Here is a 24,789-nt window from a genome sequence, read left to right as displayed (position 1 = left end):
CTTCTAATACTATCATTCTTAGGTTTGGTCTTTTCATAATGTTCCAGCTTTCTTGGATGATTTTTGTCATGACCTTTTTAGATTTAACATTGTCTTTTACTGATGTTTCGATTTCTTCAATTGTACATTCTACATCTGAGAATTTTTTTTTATCCACGTCATGTGTTATGTTGGTGATACATGGATCTGTTGTTCCTGTTCTCTTCCCTAGGTATTCCTTCCTCAGATTACCTTTGATTGTGGTTTTTTTTATTGCTTTTTAGGTTCATTTCTGGATCTTGACCTGTTATACTTATTTCTTTCTCCCTTTTGATTGTATTTTCCTGCATTTCTTTATGGGTTTATTCTGCTCCCTCATCTGTTCAATGCATTTTCCTGTATTTCTTCTCCTCCTTTAAAAGTTCTTTTCATTTTCATAAGCTCAGATTTGCAGTCATTTTCTTGTGCTTCAGGTGTAACAGTATCTTCTGGGCTTGTTGTGGTATGGAAGCTTGTTTCCTGTGGTGTCACATCACCTTGGGTTTTGTTGATTTTGTTATTATGCTGACCTCTAGCCATCAGGTTGTCTCTAGTGTTAGCAGCCCTGGTGTTCCCTGTGTTGTTCTTGTCCCAGGTATGTTTGGCAGGTCGTGAGTCATGAGCAGAGAGAGCTCGAAGGTACATATTCCTTGGCATGATAGGCTTTCTCATGATGACAGAAAATGGAGGTTGGGTCCATATGCTGCTCACATTTACTGGCTCAGATGTCTCACTGCTATTTGTATTCCTGTTGGGTCAGGCAGATGGAATCACCAGAGAGGGTTGTAACCTGAATGTTGCTAGGGCCAGACACAAGTCTCCTTGGTATGAGGGACAATGTAGCCTTGATCTCAAAAACAGATCACCTCTGCTGGCTCTATTTGCTCTCTGCTCTCTGTGTCCCGGTGGGTCAAGCAAATGAAGTCAGCATTAGAGAGGGCTTTGTGGTGCCTCTTGCTCACTTGACACCGGCCTCCTCTGGATGTATGGCAAAGGGGTACGTGTCCTGCCAACAGCTCTGCTCTGCTGGCTCTGGTGGTTAACTGCTGTCTATGTCCTAGGTGGGTCAGAAAGATGGAGTCAGTAGCAAGGAGGGCTCTAAGCTGAGTGTTGCTCAGGCTAGACACAGGCCTCTTTGGGATCTCTGTCCAATTTCTTTTTTAAAAAAGATTTATTTATTTGTCATTATGAATACAGTCCTCGGCACCTTCAGGCAGGAAAAGTGTATCAGATCACATGATAGATGGCTGTGAGCTACAATATGATTGATAGGCATTGAATTCAGGACTTGTGGAAGAATAGTCAGTGCTCTTAACCTCTGAGCCATCTCTTAGCTCTCTCTCCAATTTCTTCAGGAGGGCACTTAGTGCTATGAACTTTCCCTGTAGCATTGCTTTCATGTTGTCCTATAAGTTTGTGGATGTTCTTTTTTATTTTAATATAATTATAGAAGTCTTTAATTTCTTTATTTCTTCCATGACTCAGAGGTCATTCAGCCAGGTGTTGTTCAGTTTCCATGAGTGTGCAGTCTTTTCATTATTTCTGTTATTGTTGATGCCTACCATTAATCCATGGTGATCTGATAAAGAATAGGTCAATTCAATTTTCTTGTATTAGTTATAGTTTGTATTGTGACTGACTATATGGTTGATTTTGGAGAAGATTTTGTGTGATGCTGAGAAAAAAATATTCTCTTTTGTGTGTGGGTGAGACATTCTATAGACATTTACTAGGCCCATATGACTCATGACTTCTGTTAGTTTTATTATTTCTCTATTTAGTTTCTGTTTCTTTTTTAAAATTTTATTTGTGTATTTTTTGTACAGTATCCTGGCTGTATTTATGTCTGCCTGACAGAAGAGGATATGAGATTTCATTATAGATGGTTGTGAGCCACTATGTGGTTGCTGGGAATTGAACTCAGGACCATTGGAAGAACAGACAATGCTCTTGATCTCTTAACCATCGCTACAAAATCTTAGTTTCTGTTTCAATGATCTGTCTATTGGTATAAATGGGATATTGAATCTCCCACTATTGATGTGTGGGGAACAGTGTGTGATTTAAACTTTAATAATATTTCTTTTACAACTGTGGGTATGCTTGTATTGGGGAGCATAGATGTTCAGGATTGATATTCTCTCTTGGTGAATTTTTCCTCTCATAAGGATGAAGTGTCCTTTCCCATTTTTTTTATTATTATTTTGGTTCACGTCTTCTTTATTAGCTATCAACATGGCTATTTTAGCTGCTTCTTTGGTTTGTTTGCTTGGAAAACCTTTTCCCAACTCCTTACTTTGACGTAATTCCTCTCTTTGTTGATGGCATATATTTCTTATATGCTCACAATGACAGATCCTGTTTAAATATCCATTCTTTTGTCCCTTGTCTTTTTATTGGAGACTTGTGTCTATTGATGTTGATAGATTTCATTGTGCAATGGTTGTTAGTTCCTTTTACTCTGGTGTTGATGGTGATAGTATGTTTATGTGCTTGTCTTCTTTTGGTTTTGCTGTTAGGAAGTTATTTCTATCCTCTGTTTTCTTGGATCAAGTTGACCTTGTTGGGTTGGAGCTTTTCTTCTATTATCTTCTGTAGGAAGGGTTTGTGCAAAGATATGGTTTAAAGTTTGTTTGGTCATGGAATAAGTGATTTTTCCCCTCTATCATGATTGAAAGCTTGGCTGGTAATAGTAGTATGTGATAACATGTATGGTCTCTTAGTTTCTGTGTAACATCTTTCAGGCCCCTTCTGGCTTTCATAGTCTCTGTTGAGAAGTCAGGTTTGAGTCTGATAGGCCTGCCTTTATATGCTACTTTGTCTTTTTCCCTTGCCAACTTGAATATTTTTTCTTTGTTCCCTAGATTTAATATTTTGATTATTATGTGGCAATTGTAATTTTCTTTGTGTCTAGTATACTTGGTATTTTGTAAGCCTCTTATATGTTTAATGATATCTCTTTATTTAAATTGGGTAAGTTTTCTTCTATGGTGTTCTTGGAAAATTTTCTGGTCCTTGGTGTGTAGAATATTTCTTCTATTCCAATTATTCTTATATTTCATCTTTTGCTGCTGTCTTTTTTTTTGGAGTTTTTCTTGTGAGGATTTTTTGTATTTAATATTTTCTTTGACAGATGTCTCACTTTTTTCAATTGTATCTTCCATGCTTGAGATTCTGTCCTTCATCTGCTTTATTCTGTTGTTCATGCTTACCCCTGTGACTGCTGTTCTCTTCTTAAAATTTCCATCTCCAGGATTTTCAGATTTGTGCTTGCTTTATTGGTTCTATTTCCATTTTCTTGTCTTGAGCCATTTTATTCATTTCCTTCACCTGTCTGATTGTATTTTCCTGTAGGTCTTTGATGGCCTCTATTTATTTGATTGTATTTTCCTGCATTTCTTTGAGATTTTTATTCATTAAGTCTTTAAATGCCTCTAACAACTTCACAAGCATAGATTTAAGGTCACTTTCTTATGTTTCAGCTACATTATGATATCCAGTGTCTCTCTCTTTTTTTTGTTCCTGTCAAGCCATATTGACCTGGTTTTGTTGATTCTGTTCCTACACTAGACTTTGCCATCTGGTTGTCCATGGCATTGGCTGTGTTCCTAGAACCTGCTGTGTTTCTCAGGCCTTTGTGCTTCATTGGTGTTCTGATGGTCTCAAGATAGGTAGTAGAACCATCATATGTGTGTTGGGAATCAAATTCTACTATTGCTGAAGATCAGCCAGTGCTCTTAACTACTAAATCATCTCACTCGCTCCTCTAGAAGATCTTTGAAAAGAATGTGAACCAGTTATTCTCAATTTATTCTATAATTAGACCATTTTTATCCAAAGCTAGTATTAAACTGATAAGAAAGCAAGAAAGATATACAATAAGGAAGAATATTATAGATTTGATTTCCTAATGGACATCGGCAAATAAATAAAATAAAACACTTTTAATGTATTTTAGAAACACATCACCATATACCAGTTTCAAAAAGGTAATGGACTGTGAAGGAGTTAAAGGTAAAGATGGCTTAGATGTTTAGAATAAAAATGAGAAATAAGCACATAGTCACTAGAATTAGCTACATCTGCACATTTGATATCACCATAATTCCAAGAGTGGTTTTATATACTGATAGAAAATTGGTTTTTCCTGCTGACATTTGGCATTGGGTTATAAAATGGGGTCCTATGTTCTTAACAACTTTGTATGTAGCTCATTATGCCTTGACCAGGTATAGAATAATCTTTATAAAAAGTCATATCAAATGCAAAGAAATCAGATTCCTTGAGAATAAAAACATATACGAAAAGAAAGCATGACACTATTATGAAATTCCTTTAAGGACACCAGAAAAGTGTATATATTGACACAAAATTTCTATATTAAATATCAAATCTTGTCATTAACACACATAATTGATATAGGAAATACTGTTTTTGGATACTGTTGTAAAATTAATCAAATATTTGAATGAACTAAGTGGAGGAACGTATATATTAAGATTTCATCATCAAACTAAACTAGTAACACAAAAGTAATAGTGGAGAACAAAAAAGTGTAGCATAAATTTCCACATGAAAACAGGATGGATTAGAATCAGTAATTTCTCTCTTTTCTCCCCATTTTACATTCTTAGGTTTGGAGATAGGGGTTGAAAAGAAAGAAGGGTGAATACAGAAATATACAGAGAAGACAGAACAATAAGATTAGTGAATCTACTCTTCAACTTAATGCCTCTATTGTCACTCAAAAGGTTATTCTTAATTCTCTTGTATAGAATTTTGTAGATAGATACAAAATAAGATTAATTCTAGATATAGTTGTATAGAATTCAAATGTAAGTTTATTCTTCACACATTATATTTAAATATTTCTACTCTAATATAAGGTATTGTCCCCATATAACTCAATTATAATACCAGGTTTACTTTCATAATTTGAAAGTGCTAATTCAAGCTGTTTAGGACAAATCAGTTATACAAGTTAATTGTTAGCTGACCACATCATGGTCATATAAATCACTAATCAACTTTTATCACAAGAATATACATTTTAGGTGTAACAGATAGATATGATTCTATAGAAATATAACATAAGATAGTTAGATAAGGTCTTCAAAAACCTCAGACACATGCAGAATATGGTATTTAAAATGTGTTTGTTATTTTAAAGATTCACTGACAATAAGACATGTTAACTCCTGGCAAAACTCAGCCTACTTCACAGAGGATGTTGAGCATCAAAGAACCTTATGGAGATGGCTTCAAATGTGGCAAACAAGCCACTGAGCAAAATGTTGTCATTTCTACCATAGACAGAATTATGCTTTAAAAACAGGTAAACTTAGATGCAGGTAGAGTTGCCTGCCCAACTCTGCCAGGACAGGGTAAACAAGTCCTCAATAGTCCCTGCCTCACAAATATGTATGTCAGATATATTCAGCCAGAAGGTTGAAAAAGATGCTCCAATGTAGTAGAGTTTGGGTGACTATTCAAGTATAAAACTATCTCTGTCATCTTAACATTTGGAAATCTACTAACATGCACTCCCGATATACTCAGGTAATCAAGTTTATTCCTTTTCAAGTCTCTGATGGAATTCAAGAGCAAATAGCTTAGTTTTAAAATGAAGTTTAGTTGTTTAGGGGTTAAGATGTTTTTATGTCTAGATAGAGGTTTTAAGTTGATAATGACAAGATGTAATGGAGATTGATTTACACTCAAAATTTTAGATGCACCAAGATAGGAAAGATGTTTTCTTCAAAGCTGTCAAATACAAATAGCGAAAACACCAAGAATGTAACATTTGTATAATTCCTGATTGTTTCACGATTCTTCTTGCTCTAGGTATTTTAATGTGTATCTGTGTAATAATATGAATGTATATGTGAAATATAATAAGTAAATAAAAAATCAAAAAAAGAAACAAAGAAAAAACCAGGAAGGTTGCAAAATCCAATTATCCTAAATGATTACCTAAATAAACCCATGCTATAAAACGGATAATTCTAAATTTATTTTTTATTATTCAGAGGGTGAAAATCAATTTGCTTTTGAAGATGTTATGTAAGAAACACAGGAGGTAGAATTTAAAAAGGTCTTTCTTCCTAGCATGTTTTGTCCCTGATGTGACAAAGTGAGTTCCTTTCTGGCCTTAATAATATGATGTAGCATTTAGGGGCAAAGATGATGCCCAAGAGTGATGCACTGGAAGCCAAGATAGAGAAGACTTCCATAGCCACCTTGACCTTTCCCTTGGTGCTGTGGTAGACAGGGAGGAAGATGATCCAGACACTGCAGAACATCAGCATGCTGAAAGCCAGGAACTTGGCTTCATTGAATGTATCGGGCAGATCTCTGGACAAGAAAGCCATAAGGTAGCTCCCTAGGGCAAGTGCTCCCAGGTATCCAAGGATGCAGTGGAAGGTAATAGCTGATCCTTTCTTGCAAATGATGATGATATGTTTGTGTTCTGAGTAAGCATCTTTATCAATAAAGGAAAGAGAAGTTGACAGCCAAATTTCACAGGGGACAATTTGGATCAAGGTGCAGATGGCAATAATAATATTAGGGGCCCTTGATATCAGCAACCATCTCCTAACTCTTCCTGGAGCAGTGATCTTGAAAGCTATAAGTACAGTGATAGTTTTGGCCAACACAGTAGAAAGAGCCACACTGAAGAGGAGTCCAAAAATGTATTGCTGCAGCATACAGGTGGCTGTGGTAGGATGGCCAATGAAGAGGAAGGGACAGAGAAAACAGAGTCAAAGTGATGAGCAGGATGTAACTGAGATGCCGCTTGTTGGCCTTGACAATGGGAGTGTGTCTGTGTTTCAGAAACACACAAAGAACAATAGTGGTGAGTGAGGAGAAGCTCAGGGATATGAAGCTGAGTGTCTTCCCCAAGGCCTCATCATAGCAAGAAATATCACAGTTTTCTGTAAGCATTGGTGCCTCTCTTTAGTTGTATAGTGAGTTTCTGGACACTTCACACACTGATTCATATCTGCCAAAATTGAAATTGATAGTGATTTTACATTCAGCTTTCTCGTTTTATGTAATGCCACTTGCCAGGTGTATTATACTGCACTGTTATTTGAACCATCTTGGTTTGTGTGAATAAAATACACACAGTAGGAAATCACACTATACCCAGAATACTTTCTATTCCATACCTCTATAGCAAGAAAAGCTTTCCATCATCATAGATGGAAAGAACAAGATATTTCATGACAAAGTCAAATTTAAACAATATCTGTATACAAATATATGCCTACACAGAGGATCCTAGCAGAATACTAAATTAAAGGAAAAGTTCAATAAGAATAAGAGAATAGCCAGAAGAAAAGGTATAGGTGACAACAATCACAAGAACAGAGACCCCATGCTGCACCGAAGGCCAAGTTTGTCACCTGAAGACTTGCCCCCAACCTGAGCACACACTCTCAAATCAGTTGTCAGGCATTCAGGCCTTAAAAACTTGAAGACCAAAAGAGAAACAAAAGCCAAGGACAAAAACACCATGTAATAATGGCAAACTCAGAAATCAGCACTGAGACCTACAATCACCTCAAACCTAGATTTCTTATTTGCAGTGTGAGAACACTATCAACAAATAGCCAAAGACATATGGCACCACCGGGTCCCAACTATCCTATAACAACAAGACTTCAATATTTCAGTGCAGGTGAAGCACAAGAAAATAACCTTAAGATCAACTTTACAAATATGATTCAGGCTCATAAAGAAGGAAAAAAACACTCTCTTAAATAAGTTAAGGAAAGAGAAAGAAAAAATTGGAGGAAATCAATAAATTCCTTAAAGAAAGCCATGGAATCCAACAAACACACAAACAAACAAAGAAACAAACAGGTGAATGAAACTGTTCCCCGCCTGAAAATTGAAATAGAAGCCCTGAAAACACAAACTGAATGAATTCTGGAATGGAAAATCTCGGTATGCAAAAAGGAGCTACATATGCAATCATCAGGAACAGAATTCTAGAGATAGAAGAAAGAATCTCCGAGGCTGATAATACAATGATAGAAGATTCATTGATCAAAGAAAATGGTACATCTAAAAAGTTCTTTACACAAAACCATCCAGGACATTTGGTTCATTATGGGAGACCAACCTATAAATAATAGATGTAGGAGACTTACAATAATTCCAGCTAGATAGTCTGAAAATATATTTGATAAAATTAAAGAAAAAATTTCCAAACTTAAAAAGGACATGCCTATAAAGGTAGAAGTTTATAGAATACCAAATATATAGAACCAGAAATGGAAGACTTCAGGCAAAATAATAACCAAAACACTAAATGTACAGAACAAAGAAAGAATATTAAAAGCAACAAGAGAAGAAGGCCAAGCTACATATAAAGGAAGATCTATTAGAATTATACTCAACCTTTCAACAGAGATTCTGAACCAGAAGTACCTGGACAGATATCTTTAAGGCTCTAAGAGTCCACAGATGCCAACGTAGACTACTATACCTAGCAAAACTTTCAATCACCACAGAGAAAGAACATGAGATATTTCATGACAAAGTCAAATTTAAGCAATATCTATGTACAAATCCAGTCTTACAGAAGATAGTAAAGGATACACGCCAACACAAGGAGTAAATTGCACCCTAACAAAACCCAAAGAAGGGAAACCCACACACACACACGCACGCGCACACACACACACCACCACCACCACCACCACCACCACCACCACCATCACCACCACCACAACCACCAGCAGTAGCAGCAGCAACAACAGCAACACTACCAAAATAACAGGAATTAATCATAATGGACCATTAACATCCACTATCAATGGACTGAATTTCCCAATAAAAAGCATAGGCTAACATAATGGATACAAAAATATTACCCATCCTTCCACTGCAGGGAAGAAAGAGACCTCAACATCAAAGACAGATGTTACCTCAGAGTAAAGGGTTGGAAAATTTTTTCCAAGAAAATGGACCTAAGATACAGGCCGGTGTTGCTATTCTAATATCTAACAACATAGACTTCAAACAAAATTTAATCAAAGAGATGGCGGACATTCCACAAACATTAAAGAGAATTTTCACCAATGTGGTGTCTCAAATCTGAACATATATTTCTCAAATGAAAGGGCACTCATATTTGTAAATTAAACCCTACTATAGGTTAAAGCACACATTAAACTTCACACACATAGGGGAGGGGAATAAGTGGAAAATGGGAAGGAGGAAAGAATGGGAGGATACAAGGGATGGGATAACTATTGAGATATAACAAGAACAAATTAATACAAATTAAAAAGAAACTTCACACACATTAATATTGGAAGACTGATATATGCCATTCTCACCAATGGGTAGGTCACCTTGACTGATGACTTTCTGAATAGAACATTGAGAGTCAGCAGTGGCACAAACTTTGACAATGGGATCTCATGACAATGAAAGGTTTCCATAAGGCAAAGGACATGACTAATAAGACATAATGATAGCCCGTGGAATGGGGAAAAGATTTTCACCAACTTCTCAGTCAATAGAGGGTGAATATCCAAGCTATATGATGAAATAAAGAAAACTAGACATCAGCCAACCAAATAATCCGATTAAAAGTTAGGGTCAGGAACCTGAAAGTGAATAGCTCAGAGACTTAAGGTAGCACCAAACCCTTCTGATAAAAATCAAATGAAATGATTCTGAATGATATTCTGCTGTACTCATAGATTCAAGCCTAGTTCAATCATCATCACAGAGACTTCCTCCATCAGCTGATGGGAGCAGAGGCAGAAACTCCCAACCAACATTATGGGGAAGTTGGGGAATTGCACATTAGAAGAAGAGGAAATTATTCTGACCATTGGCTAGATCTGGGAAGGGGTTTAAAGTTTACCTCCTGTATTGTCCTTGGCTGGTGCCTTAGTTTGAGCGGGACCCCTGGGCCCAAATCTGCCTATCATATTGTTCTACTTGTAGATTTCTAGGACCCTCTGGATCCTTTTATTTTGCTGTTCTCCCATGTCACGTACTCTGGTGCCTCACATTTGACCATGTCCCCTGGAGGGGGAGACCTGGTGGCACTCAGAGGAAGGACAGCAAGTAGCCAAGAAGAGACTTGATACCCTATGAGAATATATAGGGGGACGTAATCCCCCTCAGGAACAGTCATAGGGGAGGGGAATAATGGGAAAATGGGGGGGGGGGGAGGAATGGGAGGATACAAGGGATGGGATAAACATTGAGATGTAACAAGAATAAATTAATAAAAAAAAAAGATAAAAAAAAGAAGAAGAAGAGGAAATACTATAGGATCCAGAGGGCTGAGGTCACCAGGTGAACATGACTCCCAGAATCAACTAAACAGGGCTCATAGAGACTCACTGGAACTGAAGCAGCAATCTTGGTGCCTGCATGGTCTGTGCTACACCCTCTCCATACATGCTGTAGTATTTTTAAATTTTGGGTTTTTATGGGATTTCGAACAGTGGAAGTGGCAGTGACCTTGACTCTTCTGCCTGCTTGTGAACCCTTTTTTACTCTAGAGGGTTGCCTTGGTGAGCCTTGATATGACAGTTTGTGTCTAGCCTTAGTGCATCTAACTTGGTTGACATCACTGGAAAATCTGCCATTTTCTGAAAGGAACCAGAAGTCCAGTGGATTTGGAGAAGAGGGGAGGTAGGTATGGTGACTGGGATGAGGGGATGGTGAGGAGACTATGTTGGGGATATATTGTATAACACAGAGAATTATTATTAAACTAAAGTATAAAAATAAAATCATGACATGCTCACAAGAGTATGTTTATCAGGACATAAAATGTGAATGCTTAAATAAGAATGTACTCCTTTTACAGCCCATATATTTATACTTTGCCTTCCATTTGTGGAAGTATTTGGAAGTAGTGGAAAAGTAGTTGTGACTTTTTTGGGACATTTGTGTCTATGGAAGGGCTTTTAAGGATCTTTCTAGTCACAGTATGTATTTTCTGTCTCCTGTGTTTGCATCAGCATGTGAGCTCTGAACTGCTCCAATCATCATGCTTTATTAGTTAATTTCCATGTGAAGAACCATCATGACCAACACAACTTATTGATGAAAGGCTATAACTCACAGGAGTATAGTTCTAGATGAAGTTCATGGAGAGATGAAGGAATTAAAGGACATGAGAAAATAGCTGAGTTTATATATGATCTATAAACATGAGTTAGAGGAGAGAGAGAGAGAGAGAGAGAGAGAGAGAGAGAGAGAGAGAGAGAGAGAAACAGAAACAGAGAGAGAGAACAAAGTCACATCTCCTATTTATTACAAATTTCTCCACTACTGTAGAGCAAGTATTCAAACAGTTAAGCCAACAGTTGAGCATATGGGGTCTGGTCTCATTCAAGGTATCAACATGTACTCTAACTGTATGAAACTGTAAGCCAACTAAATGCTTTCTTTTACAAGTTTCTTGGTCAAAGTACTTTGTCATAGCAATAGAAAATAAACTAAGGTAAAATGCATGCTGAAATGAAGCATACCTCTCTGGTAATCTAGTGTGGTTTTCTGTAGGCAGACACATCCACATGTATAGTGGTTAAAGAATATAAAGCAGGTATGAATCTCAATGTCAAGAGTGTATTATTTCTCTGGGAAGAATGAACTTTATGTAACCTATGATTTTCTAAAAGATGGAAGGAAGAGGACTATCTTCACTGAAGTGAGCTGGTTGCAGGTCACTTACAGATGTTTTCCATATGCTTAGGCATTACAGATGATTAACAGGTGGGGATACTTTCTGTATGACTGACAATTACCTGTCTCATTGGATATCTCATTCTCTGGGCAAGGAGTGCAGTCAAAGCAGCAGGCAGTCTTCCCCTCCTTGTGGGTTTTCCTGAGTCCAGGATGATAGCTCTCAGTGCATAGAGACCGCGGAATCTGAGAATAAAGTGAGTGATAACAAACGGTCAGGTATTTATGGGATTTGCCACAGAATGTTCACAAGCATTATACAATTCTAACATTATAATTGTATGATGTGTGTGAGATGTACAGAGCAATTGAGTCTGGTTCCCTTCTCATTGTATGAGCAGAAGTAAGATATCTGCATATGTTCTTTCATGCCATACTAAGAATAGTGTCTAATGATAAGTCATAGAGAATCTATCACCAACATGAGGCTTTGTCTATGCACAGACATTTTTATCTCAGCCAGTCTCAGAGTTATTCTCATGTAGTGGGTTTAGCAATATATGTTTCTTGCTTTTTCTTCAGTTTGAATTCTTTTTATCCCAACTGCAGGCTAATCCCTCATCACCTCCTGATCCCACCCCCTCCATACTCCCATCATGCTGTTTTGTTTTGACAGGGTCCTCAAGCCATAAGATCAATGCACCATTAATTAAAACCTTCCAAGCTGGGGTAAAAATAAATCCTCTGTCAGATGATCTGTGAAAATGATTAAAGTCATTCTGAAAAAGGTATGGTATTATGATATTAAAGAAATGAAAAGCTTGGAAAATAAATAGTTCATCCATAAAAATTAGGTAGTAAGACAATTTTTCATATTGGTGGTCATTATGTGTCTATGAGTGGGTCCTGTATAAGCAAGCAATGGTCACAACTTGCTGGCTATAAATTTCAAATTTATATACTGGTGAAAATACTGAGGTGAGATGCAACTCACCTTTGTTAATCCTGTGGCCCACTGTATCATATGATTAGATAAGGACAATTTTTGGCCATCTGGAGCATTTGGAGAAAATGTTCCTACTTTCACATTTAGCCCAAGACATTTTGGGAAATTCCAGAAGTTGATAATGTCATACTCTGCATGTGACTTCTTTTTCCAACCCATGACTACATGGTCCCCTGCATGACTGATGAGTTGTGTGTTCTTTATAAAAGGATGAAGCTAAAAGAGATACATGTACTTATGTTACACAACCTCCAGAGAAGTATAACAGAGATAGAATCAGGGAGGGTCTCTTCTTGGTTTTAATCTTGATATGAAAAGCACCTTTAATATAGATATTAATTGCTTTCAACAAATGATACCAAAAGATAACGGGAGCATCACTGTCCTTCTGAAATGTTCAAATCAGTTTAATTAGAAATGGTAGGAGCAAACACTATTAAATCATGAATATGTATGGAGAAAACTCTCAGCATCTTTAAAAATATAGTTATATACAATTAAAATTTGAAAATATTTAATGTTTCACTCTGTAAAATGAATGATTTCGTGAGTGATCATTTACATAACATAAGCATTTAGAAGAGTTCAGGTGCATTGTGATAATTCTTTGTCTCTCGTCTCTTGTGTAATTGAAATTTTCATATTGAATATTTTACACAGAATATATTGTATGACCCATTGTAATACAACTCTCTATTGAATTGAACATATTTCTCCTTACAGTCTCTCTTGAAGATTTTCAACAAAATAATCTAAAATATGTATGGCCTAGTTTGAGTGAATTTTTAAACCTGTAGAACGTCATGTTGCCAATGTCACAATTGAGCTGAAGTGACGTTACCTGCCAGGGGAAGAATACCATCTCTTTTCCTTTTCCATGTGTTTGAAATTGTACTTGATTGAGAGTCATCTCATGCACACTGTGGGCCACGGCATACAGAGCATTGTACACATTGTAACTCTCCTCACTCATGGCCATGTCAAACATGTTCCCAGGTAAGAATCCCAAAGAGGCATTAGGCAGACAGTTGTCTACAATTTTACAACCTTTCCTAAAAAACAAGCAATTGAAGAATGAGTGCCATAATGCATGAAGATAAATGTCTTCTGGGAATTTGGAAGGATTGGCTGTCTGTATAAAATCTCTAAAATGAATAATCCCCTCACTATGGTGTGAAAAAATAAGGGCCCCATGTAATGAATATAATATGAAATGTTCATCAAATTTTGAATGATCCCAGTGTGAGTTCAGGACCCAGACTTTCCATATAAGTAGCTTCTGTTTTATATTTACTATTAAGCTTAAAAGAGACTCAGAGTCCCCATAAATAATAATTACATTTTCTGATGATTCCAGTATCTGAACCTGATTTTTCCAGGGTTTGGTAAGATATGAGCCCCTGTTGACTAGGATCATTTCCACAAATGCTATGCAGATTTAATTTTTATCCATATCGCTTCTCAAATCTGAGAGAGTCTGGGCACCTTTGTGATCATCTATGATAAAGAGCCCCACCCAGAACCATTGGAAATGAAGCATCAGAGATACAAAGCCAAGTGTCAGCGATGTCTCCTTAGGGGCCACCTGGTACAGAGAAGAAAACTGTCTTTTTTCACTCACGGTGCTATCAAAAGGCCCAAAAGTAAGCTGTAGAGAAAAAAACAATGAAAAAGAACATAGTCACAAAATTAAACTATATTCTACAGCAATGGTTTGAAGCATTTAGGAAAATCTTGCTTTGAAGGTAAAAATCTACCTTCCTATGGGTTTTAAAGAAATGTACAGAAAGCATTCAGAGGTTCAACCTTGTTCTGTGTCTACTCTACATTTCCCTTTTCTCTCTATTCTATGCTACATAAATATAGATGTATCATCAGCTGTCTGCATCATTTTCCTATCTATTAAGAGTGATTAAAATTTCCATTCTTTTCTGTCATAGTCACCTAAAATGTAATCAAGTAGATCTGCCATCAAGTCGTATACCATCACCTCCTCTCACCTGTGGAAACTTGTGTAGATCCAGCAGTGTCCCCGTGTATTCAGAAATTGCCCATGATGGTCCTGTAAGTACAGCAGCAGAATTACTCTCTTTTACATATCTGTAGTTAGGAATGCTATGACCATGCCCTGAAAGTGAGGCAAAAAGACTGCTTAGAGTGTTCCTTTGAGCATGTGAAACGTGATGTACTTCAAATCCCAGGGATGTGTTGGGTAAAATGTAGGGGCTGCTGTTGATCTTTTCAATGGTGAACATCATCGCCAAAATACATTGGTAGGTCTTCAACTTAAACCTGGATAGAAGGTAGAACAATATTTAGCAGGAAGATCTGTACCACATAACACATAATATATGTGAATGTTTACTACAATGGCTTTATTAGATTGAATGCTCCTGCTTTTAAAAATCCATGTTTTACTCTATTTCCAGTATTTTCTGAAATAAGAAGAGCAGTGTTGTTTTGAACTTTTTTTCTTTTTTAAGTTGAATACATTCTTTATTATACAATGTATTGTAATTATACTCCACCAACTTCTCCCAGGTCTTGCTCAAATACCCTCTTATGCAAAGTCTACATTCTTTCGTTCTCTCTGGTATTAGAAAATAAAAAGGTATCTATGTACAATAAATGAATTAAAAACAAACAGTTCAGAAAAAGAGAAAACAAACAAACAAAGGAACCAAAAAAAATCCACCATAAAAACAAAACAAAACAAAAAAACAGAATAAAAAGGGCAAAGAAAATGGACAGGAAACACAGAAATACATGGAGATGCATGAAGCATCATGATATTGTATAATTCAAATACTGATTTCTGTATTCCCCATATCTGGTTGCAATTCATGTTCTGGGAATCTCTCTTTGGAATATTCTATAATCTCTACTCCCCAATTTTTCCTTGATATCTCAATAAAGCAGCTTACATCTAATCAGTGAACAAGGAAGAAAATAGGGCTGGACTTCTTCCCAACCAGGGAAAGAGGATTTAGATTAGAAAGCAGGGGATCCAGTCAAGAAATTCAGCCAGAGCAGGATAGGGGAGCTGGATTAAGAAAGCTATAAAGTGCAAGTATCACTGAGAGGAAATAGGATTAGTTTAGAGAGTTCAGAATAAGTAATTGCTTAGCTCTTGTCCTGTGAAGCTTATTATTAAACAAATATAAAGAGTCACAGTTATTTCTGTGATATCTGTATTTACAGAGGAACCCAGCCGAAAACACTGTTTTTATTTTTAAAATGGTAATAAATACATAGACACATGTGTTCATATACAGAAAATCATAACAAAACCATAATATTACACAAATAAATGTAAAATTAAAAGTATTAATTTCCCAAATGTTGTTGATTTTGTTTATCTTGTTTTCCATCTACTACTGGGCATAGGACTCGCCTTAAGAATAGTCTGTATACCCAAGATGATTGCCTTGCTGAAGACTAATTCTTGTGTTTGCCACTGGGTTAGAGACGAATGCTTCTGATAGCTTGGAGAGAGCTTCCGAATTAAAGATGGGGGCTCATGTCCACTTTTCCTCTCAGCAGTGGCAAACCATATATCTTAGACTAGTGCAAGCCCTGTTCAGGCTTCTACAGTGCCTGTGAGTTCATTTGTGTGCCAACCTTGCTATACTTAGAAGGCCCTGCTTCCTTAGTATCTTCCGACTTCTATGGCTCTTACAATTTTTCCATCTCCTTTTCTGCAGCCTTCCCTGACCCCTAAATGAGTTTTATGGGTATATTCCATTTTGGAGTGAGTGTGATAATGCTGCAAGGAACTTCTCTGATGATGGCTGAGTGAGACACTGATCTATGAATATAGAAGAATGCCTGAAGAAGTAATTTTCTTGCTACATTACTTTAGAAGAACAATAGTATTTGGATGTCCTGTAGGTCCATAGCCTATCTATTTTTAGGTTCTTGGCAATCCAGCAGTGCTGGGCTCCATCTCATGGAGCAGTCCTTAAATCCAATCAGATATTGCTTGGCTCATCCCACATGCTTTGTGAAAATCTTCCATTATTTGCACGCTGGCATCTTGTAGGCAGGGAACTAATGTTGATTAGAGCACATGTAGCTTGGCTTGTACTTACCTTTTTCCTTTGATAGTATGCAGAGTACCTTCCAGTGCCATGAATACTAGTTCATAGTTGTAAAGTCTTTAGCTTGGCAAGAGCTCAACTTTTCCATGCTCAGTAAGTCCTATAGTTGTTATCTTCAGCAATAGGGCCTTATCTTTATTTCTGGGTGCAGACTCTTAGAGGACATTCATGTTGTGCTAATGTCCACTTCCAAGTGAGCATATACCATGTGTACATTAGCCCTTTGTTGGCTGTAGTGTTGGGTCCAAATCAGCCAGAAGAAACCATAAGAGAAAAATGCCCCATTTCCCTTAAGGGGTGGGTGTGGGTAGATTTTTGGTTGCTGTCTTGGGCTATAGATGTTATTGTCATTGGGAGTTGGTGATTATTTATTCTTGGTCTTATTCAGAGAGAAAACAAGGCTAGACTTAGAGATATCTCTCTTTTCCTTTATTTTTCTTTCTTAGGTATGGAGACAGGGGCTGAAAAGAAAGAAAGGGATATATAGAAATATATAGGGATGATAGGAGAAAAAGTAGATTATTGAATCTACTCCTCAAATTATGGCCTTAATAGTTACTCACAAGAAAGGTTATTTCAATTAATTGATATAGAATTTTGTGTATTGATACAAAATAAGTTTAAATTTGATACATTGAAATAGAATTAAAAATTAATATTATTCTTCACATATTATATTTCTACTCTAATATGAGGTTTTTACACATACAACTTAATTAATACATGATTTACTTCCAATACACTGATAGTGCTATTGCAGCCTGTTTAGGATAATTAAGTGATACAAGTCAATTGTTAGTTGATCAGCTCATGGTCATGTCAAGTGCAGGAATCTACATCCTAGGTTTAACTGACAGATATAATTCTATAAATAGAAAAGGTTTTAAAAATCCTCAGAGACCTACAGAATATGGCATTTAAAGTTGTTTTTATTATTTTAAATTTTCTTTGACGATAAGACAGGTTAACTCCTGGCAACACCCTGCCTACCTGAGAGAAGATGATGAGCATTGAAGAACCTCCTCATGGAGATGGCTTCAAATGTGTCAAAACAGCCACTGGGCAAAATGTCCTTGTAGCTACCAGAGACAGATTTCTACTTAAAATGGAAAAGTTGGATACATGTAGAATCAACAGCCAAACTCTGCAAAGATAGGTTAAACAAGGCCTGGATAGTTCCTGCTTTACAAATATGTCTGTCAAATATACTGGGCCAGAAGGCTGAAGATAATGCTACAATATTAGGGAGAATTCGGGTGTCTGTTCAAGCAGAAAACTGTCTCTGTCATTTTTTTCATTTTGGAAGCTGTTAACCTGAACTTCCTGTTTACTCTCAGATGCAGAGAGACCAATAGCCAAACAGGACGAGAGAGCCCAAGTTGGAGATCACAGTCGAGTCCCTCCCCTTGGAACTTTATAAACCATGTGAAGAGAGGAGGAACACTTTTTGGGCCAGAGTGTTTACAAACACCAAGAGAGTATGATTCCCAGAATCAAAAAGGAGTGATCATCGGCTCTTACAGAGATTGAAACAGCAAACATGGACTCGTCATTTGTCTGCATTAGGTCCTCTGCATATATGTTAGGGTTGTTAGGTTGTTTTTTTGTGGGACTACTAAGAGTGGTCGTGTGGTGGTGGTGATTTTGAGTCTTTCAAGTGTTCTTGAGACCCTTTTCTTCCTACCAAGTTGTCTCACCCAGCATTAATATGAGTGTCTGCATCAAGTCTTGTTGTAGCTCTTCGTGACATGTTTGGCTGATATCCCTGAGAGGCCTGCTCTTTTCTGAAGGGAAATGGACTCGTGGATCAGGTGGAGAAGGTAGTGATGTGGGGAAGCAGTGGTGGAAGGTAGAATGGAGATAGGGCTAAGAGGAGTGGAAGGAGGGAAAGCTGAGATTGGGATGTTGAAAAAATAAGAAAAAGAAATCTAAGGAGGCATACCTATGCTAAGATGTGACAAAATAGACATTAAACAAAACCTATTCAGAAAATATAGTAAAGCATACTTTATATTCATTAAAGGAAAACTCCAACAAGACGTTATTACAATCCTAAATTTGTACATATGTTTAGTCTCAATTTTTTAAACAAATATATTTTATTACAAGCTTATTAACTGAAAGTACCTCACTTATAACTGAACTAACCTAAACAATAGGAAAATGAGATTAAAGAATACAATAATGAAAGCATAAGGATATCAGTTCCGAGGATATATTCTAGTGTAATCAGCAAGATTTCTTCTGCTAGAACATGAAGCAACCAGAACCGGGAACCTCAGCCATATCCAGGATCCCCGAGCCCTTCCCTCGAGTGATTCTATCAAGGAGCATCTCAAAGTGGAGCAATGAATAGCCAAAACTATTCCAAGTCTCCAAAGGCCCCGCCCCTTGTTTTTGGCTTACTTTTGTATCTTTTCTCAGAATTTGTTCAAGGAAGTTTTTCAGCTGGTTACCAACCAATCTCCTTCACATGGTCATTTGACTTCTAAGGGGATAAACATTACCTGCTCATAAGTCTTTTTCTCATTCCCCACTTGTAATCTAAACAAAAACACATGTTTATCTCACCTTCACACATCAAACACAGCAGTATCCATCTTCAATAGTGAAACAGTATTCGATTTAAAAGCAGATCAACCCTGCTGTAGAGATGGTGGTGATTTTAATACCTCACTTTCAGTAATAGAAAGGTAATATGGAAAAAAAACTAAATAGAGAAACTCTAAAGTTAAATAAGTCAGTTCTATCACTGCCTTTAAAACACATTTTGCCCTTGGAGACCTCTGTATTGATGACATGGTTATAGAAAGTATTGTTTGCCAGCTATGCACTCAGAAGTGTTCAATGACCAGCCCAGATAGAACAGTAATTTCAAATTGTACTCAAAATATGAACCTTCTGTCTCAGAACCCTTCTGTTTTCTAATAACCAATGGACTATGATGTTTGAAAACCTGAAAAGGCAACTTTAACACAAACTGTATTAATTTAAAGCCTTTTTTTATATCCATAGAGACAAGATGATGTAGATAATGACTCTCTTATATTTTCTATACACTATGTACACTGAAATGCGAAGCTAAATACGACAGTGGGTCTTAGTGAGCATACAGGCTTAGAGCTTTGCATTTTGATCTTCTGAGAACCAAGACACAAACACACTGTGGGAAACACAAGAGAAGTTCATGTCTTTCACAAAAAGTATTATATATGAATTTTCAGCAAAAGTTTTTTACAATCTGTGTTGTCTTACTAGTTATAAAGTATTTTATGGTACTTAAGAGCATCTAAAAAGATATTTCTAAAAGAGTACTCAGTATAGTTATTTGGGTATTCCAGCATTTCTGTGTAGACCATACTTGCCTTGAGAACATAGGTCTATAAAATCATATCAACCTTTCAAAGACGGCACTGTACAAAATGTCCTCATTTCTACCACAGACAGAATTCTTCCTAAAGTGGGCAAGCATGGATGCAACCAAATCAATGGCCAAACTCAGCCAAGACAGGGTAAGGAAGCCTTCAATAGTTCCTCCTTACAAATATGTCTGGCTTAGATATATTGGGCCAAAGGGCTGAAGATGATGCTGAATGTTATAGCGAATTTTGGATGACTGTTTAGGCAGCAAACCGTCTTTGTCATCTTCTCTTTTGGGAAGGTGCTAAGCGGGACTCCCGTATCCTCAGGTAACTAATTTATTCATTCTTCAGCCTCTGATGGAGTTGAAGACCAGATAGTTTAGTTTGACAATTAAGAATAGTTGTTTAGGGGTTAAGATGTTTTTAAGTCTAGATTGATGCTTTAAGTTGATAATGACAAGATATGATAGATATTATTGATTTACATTCAGAATCTTAGACTCACCATGATAGGAAAGATGTTTTCTTCAAGGCTGCCAGATACAAATAGTCAAAACATATGGTTGTAACATATATATAATTCCTGACTGCTTCATGGCCATTCTTGCTGTGTGAAGTTTATTGTATATATGTAGTATAATACAAATGTATGTTTTAAAATATTTAATAAAAATTGTAAAAAAGTTCACACTATAACACAAAGAAAAGAAAGAAAAACATATGTCTATAAGTCTGCATCTCAGAAATGTCCAGATTAAAATCATGAACCACCATAGGCCAGCAAGATACTTGGTTTTGATAGCATATTGGTTTTTTTTTATAAAATGTACCATTAGTATGAAAGTTGAAAAGAATATTTTTTAAAATTCCATAACTTAACCAGTATACATTGCACTTAGTAGGAATTACCATCTTCTACCTCAGAAATAGATTTTGATGTCATGATGATAAAAGAACATGTATAAACATTAGTGACAACTATGATAATGCAAAACTTAAAGAAATAATTGAAAATAATTTTTAGAATAATACAAGATGCCATTCCTGAACAATATAGTTTTTAACTGATAAATATACCTTGTACAACTCATTTATGTTATTTCATACCTTCAAAATAAAATACCATAAATATTGAAAATAAATCGTTCATTATTAAATGTTTTAAAATATCCAGTAAACAGATACTTATGTTCATTAATTTCAAAAATAGTAAAACAGGAAAAATCCTCAAAAAGAAGAAACCTTTAAAATCTGCCTTTTCATATTATTCTACTATTTAAATCATTTAAGTGATTAATATACAAATACACACATGACTGCTAAAATGCCACTTGAGCAGTCAAGTCAAACATATTTTTAAGTTAGTGCGAAGGAAAATCTCTCTCATACACAGTGAGAGAAACTGTCATTATTGCTTTGCAGGGAAGTTAACCACCATGCTTCAAGATCCCATAGTATGCATACATGTACTCCTGTAAATTAATCTCCTTTAATCAGGATATCGTTTGTACGTCCTGAACTTATCAACTGTTCCTTTACCATCTTCCTAATTTTGACAAGAAAGTAAAATCCTAATATAAACGTAGAACAAAAAAAATTAGTGTCATATAAGTTAATGCCAGCTGCACAACTTACAATCATTTGATGCTATGGCAATTAAGATAGGTATACTTATGCAGCTACAATTAGAACATGAGGATATCAAACTGAAGCAAGACAGATCAATTCCTCTTTCAAATTATATATGCATTCTTTTCTATATATGTGATAAACTTTTTGAAGATTAGGAAAGAATTTGTGAACCTTGAAGAGTATATGCTTGCAGGTGCCCCACACTCTATGAAAAGTACATTTGGAAATGTGTTGTCTTCATCAAATATGTTACTTGTTTATAGTTTATCTAGTTGGAAGTTTATTTTAGTTTTATTTCTAACTTCAAAAGATATTAAATCACACACTGCAGTCTCTTCTTGTACATAGTAGACAAGGAAGCCACAGTGAGCTCATGTAATTACATTTGTGATCTTTACAGAAATGGGGTTGCTGTGGTACAATATGAAGAGGGACTCAAGCTGATAAACAGTGGGTGCTGAACTGTTGAGATTGGAAAGCAGAGGAGGAGACAAAAAAAATAAGGATAACATCTGCTGTAAAGCAGAACCTTTTTCTTTTTAGCACGCAAGGTAGACCATACAGATTTGCAATCTTACTTGAAGTAAGCCATGATCCCTATGGCCAGCAGACTCTTTTAGAGAATATTTTGTTTAGAAACCTATTTTTAAATTTCTCGTGCTGCCTTTGGTATGTCCATTTGAGACTAAGCCTATTACATTATCTTTAAAGTCTAACAACATTTCAACTTAAACTTTTTTCTCTTCCACTGTTGAATTGGTTACTTATTCCACGGCCACATTTCAACAGACACAGTAATGCCACATTAACGATAATCCATTCTCAACCTTATGTTTAATGTAGGTGATTTTCTGCTCACTTTCTTCAGTTATTCCTGAATATGTATTTTTATGTTCCCTTTTGAGTTCAGACTTGAGTACCATCTGCATTTCTTATTTTCAAATGCTTAGTGTGTGGTTACCTACCGCTATGGATATATTTGCCAAGGATAAAACATACCTGACTTCCCTTAAACACTAACATGCATGATCGTTTCTCTTTGGCAGGACTTAGGAAACTGAAGCCAACTTGCCTGACATTTTGTCTTAATCTTGCACTGTTGAGAATGCCTAGAAACATCTTTCTGAGACCTCATCACAAAGAATGTGTGCTCAGAAACATACTCATGAAGAAACAAATATTCATTAGAGATCTACCTCTACCTATATCTATAAATGCCACAGACATGTAAACATGGTGAGTTGCAGAGAATATGAAATTGAAAGTCAGATAAAATAACCTGAGACAGATGAATGTATTTCTATAGCAGAGATTATGTCTCAATGTCTAATTCTGGCATTCCTGCTCCTAAATTATCATCAACAAATACACATTATTTGTCACTCCAGTCTCACAGAAGGAAATCTGTGGTCACTAACCTCAGTGGCATTGTCTCTTTACACAAGAGCACAGCTAGACTTAAGGATTCTCTCAAATACTCTATAAATTTTATATTATATAATATTTTCCCCACAAAGGTAATATTGCAAACATGCAAACACTGTGGAATTACAGGCATGGCCTAGAATATGGGGAAATTTCCAGTGTCTACTGTGGAAAAGATAATGATTAAAACCTCCAAACCTTCTTTTCCCTTAAAAGTACCAGAAGAGTCACTAAGAAGGCAGCACTGCAGAAAGATCTAGGAATGGAAGATAGGAAATGGCTTAATGGGGCATAGAGTTGGAATAGTGACCTTTGAAGCTGCACATCCCTCAGGGCATATGAATGCCAAATGTTGAAAAGGAGTAATAGATAAAGGACTTATTCGACCATAATATCTCTGTTAAATTTCATCATCTTCCAGTCAGTTGTTTTGTTGAGTGGGTAAATAGCAAAAGCAGGGAAAAATCCAGCAATCACCACATCTCCTTTACCATATAAATGGTAATCTATTCTGACTAAGCAGTCGCTGCTGCTGTAGGGGCACACAAGAACTGGAAGCTGTAGAATGCAAGATATAAGAATGCAAGAGAACAGCATGTTAACAAAGTATCTGCCATCTGTGAGTATGATAAGGTGAAGTCTGCAGTGTCCAGTACATATACGCAAGGCTCATGTGTGTTCATGTTACTTTATAAGTTTACTGGTAAATGAAATTACCTCTTGAATCATCATTGCCAGTTCTTTCTGACATGCTATTCACCCCCTGTGGAATTGTCTGACACTTTCTTCCCACAGGCTTTGAATCTGAGGCCCTGTATTCAGAATAACACAATTTATGGATTCAAAATATTTTTAGTCTCTTCTCCAGGCTCAGGCAGTATGATTTTATCCAAGACTACAGAGATCTAGTCCCATGACATGAAATTCATAGTGGATTTGGCCACAAATGTGCACCAAGAAACAACTCACGGAAAAGCCATTTATGATGATATGAACATGTTATACTAGATGATGACGTGGTAGATTAAAGGGAACAGGACCAAAAAGGCCCATGCCAGACCTGACCAAATCATAATAGCAGACACCATGAACTGTAGAACTGGAGGCTATCAATCCCGGTTTTGATTTCCCGTGTCTCTGCGAGTCATAGAATATTCTCTTTTTCCATAGATGCATGCCTGAATTCCAAAATTATGTCTATGCCCTACTAAAAACGGTTTTTGTCTCTTTCTAATAAAACCTACAGTTCTGCTCAATTGATTTCCTTATGATCTATTAGACCTCATTGCAGAAATCAGGTTTCTTATTTGAATGTGAACTTTGACTTTATATAATATTCTTTTATCCACCATGAATCACTGAGTTGACATTTTGTCATGTTACCCCAAGTGCTAGAATACTGTGTCTTCCCACAATTTATTCATATCTGAGATCATAGTGTCATTAAGAAATATAATGCCATAGAAATATATCCAGGTTTTTCTCTTCCAAAAAAATGAGTAAAGTTTTCTGGGTAGAAGGACTCCATTCCTAAAGGCACAGAGATGAATTAAGTCAGCTACTCTACCACGTTAGG

General features: G+C 36.4%; 2 pseudogenes; one reads left to right on the top strand and one right to left on the bottom strand.

Annotated features, from left to right (window-relative positions):
- LOC127186445 (vomeronasal type-2 receptor 116-like) overlaps positions 1 to 24,789 on the top strand; it is a 103,523-nt pseudogene that overhangs the window by 47,460 nt on the left and 31,274 nt on the right.
- On the bottom strand, positions 6,123 to 23,810 carry LOC127186444 (vomeronasal type-2 receptor 116-like; annotated as a pseudogene).

Source organism: Acomys russatus, unplaced genomic scaffold, assembly GCF_903995435.1.
Source record: "Acomys russatus unplaced genomic scaffold, mAcoRus1.1, whole genome shotgun sequence".
Lineage (NCBI taxonomy): Eukaryota > Metazoa > Chordata > Mammalia > Rodentia > Muridae > Acomys > Acomys russatus.
Note: the sequence above shows the minus strand (reverse complement) of the source record. Positions and strands in the feature narration are given on the sequence as shown.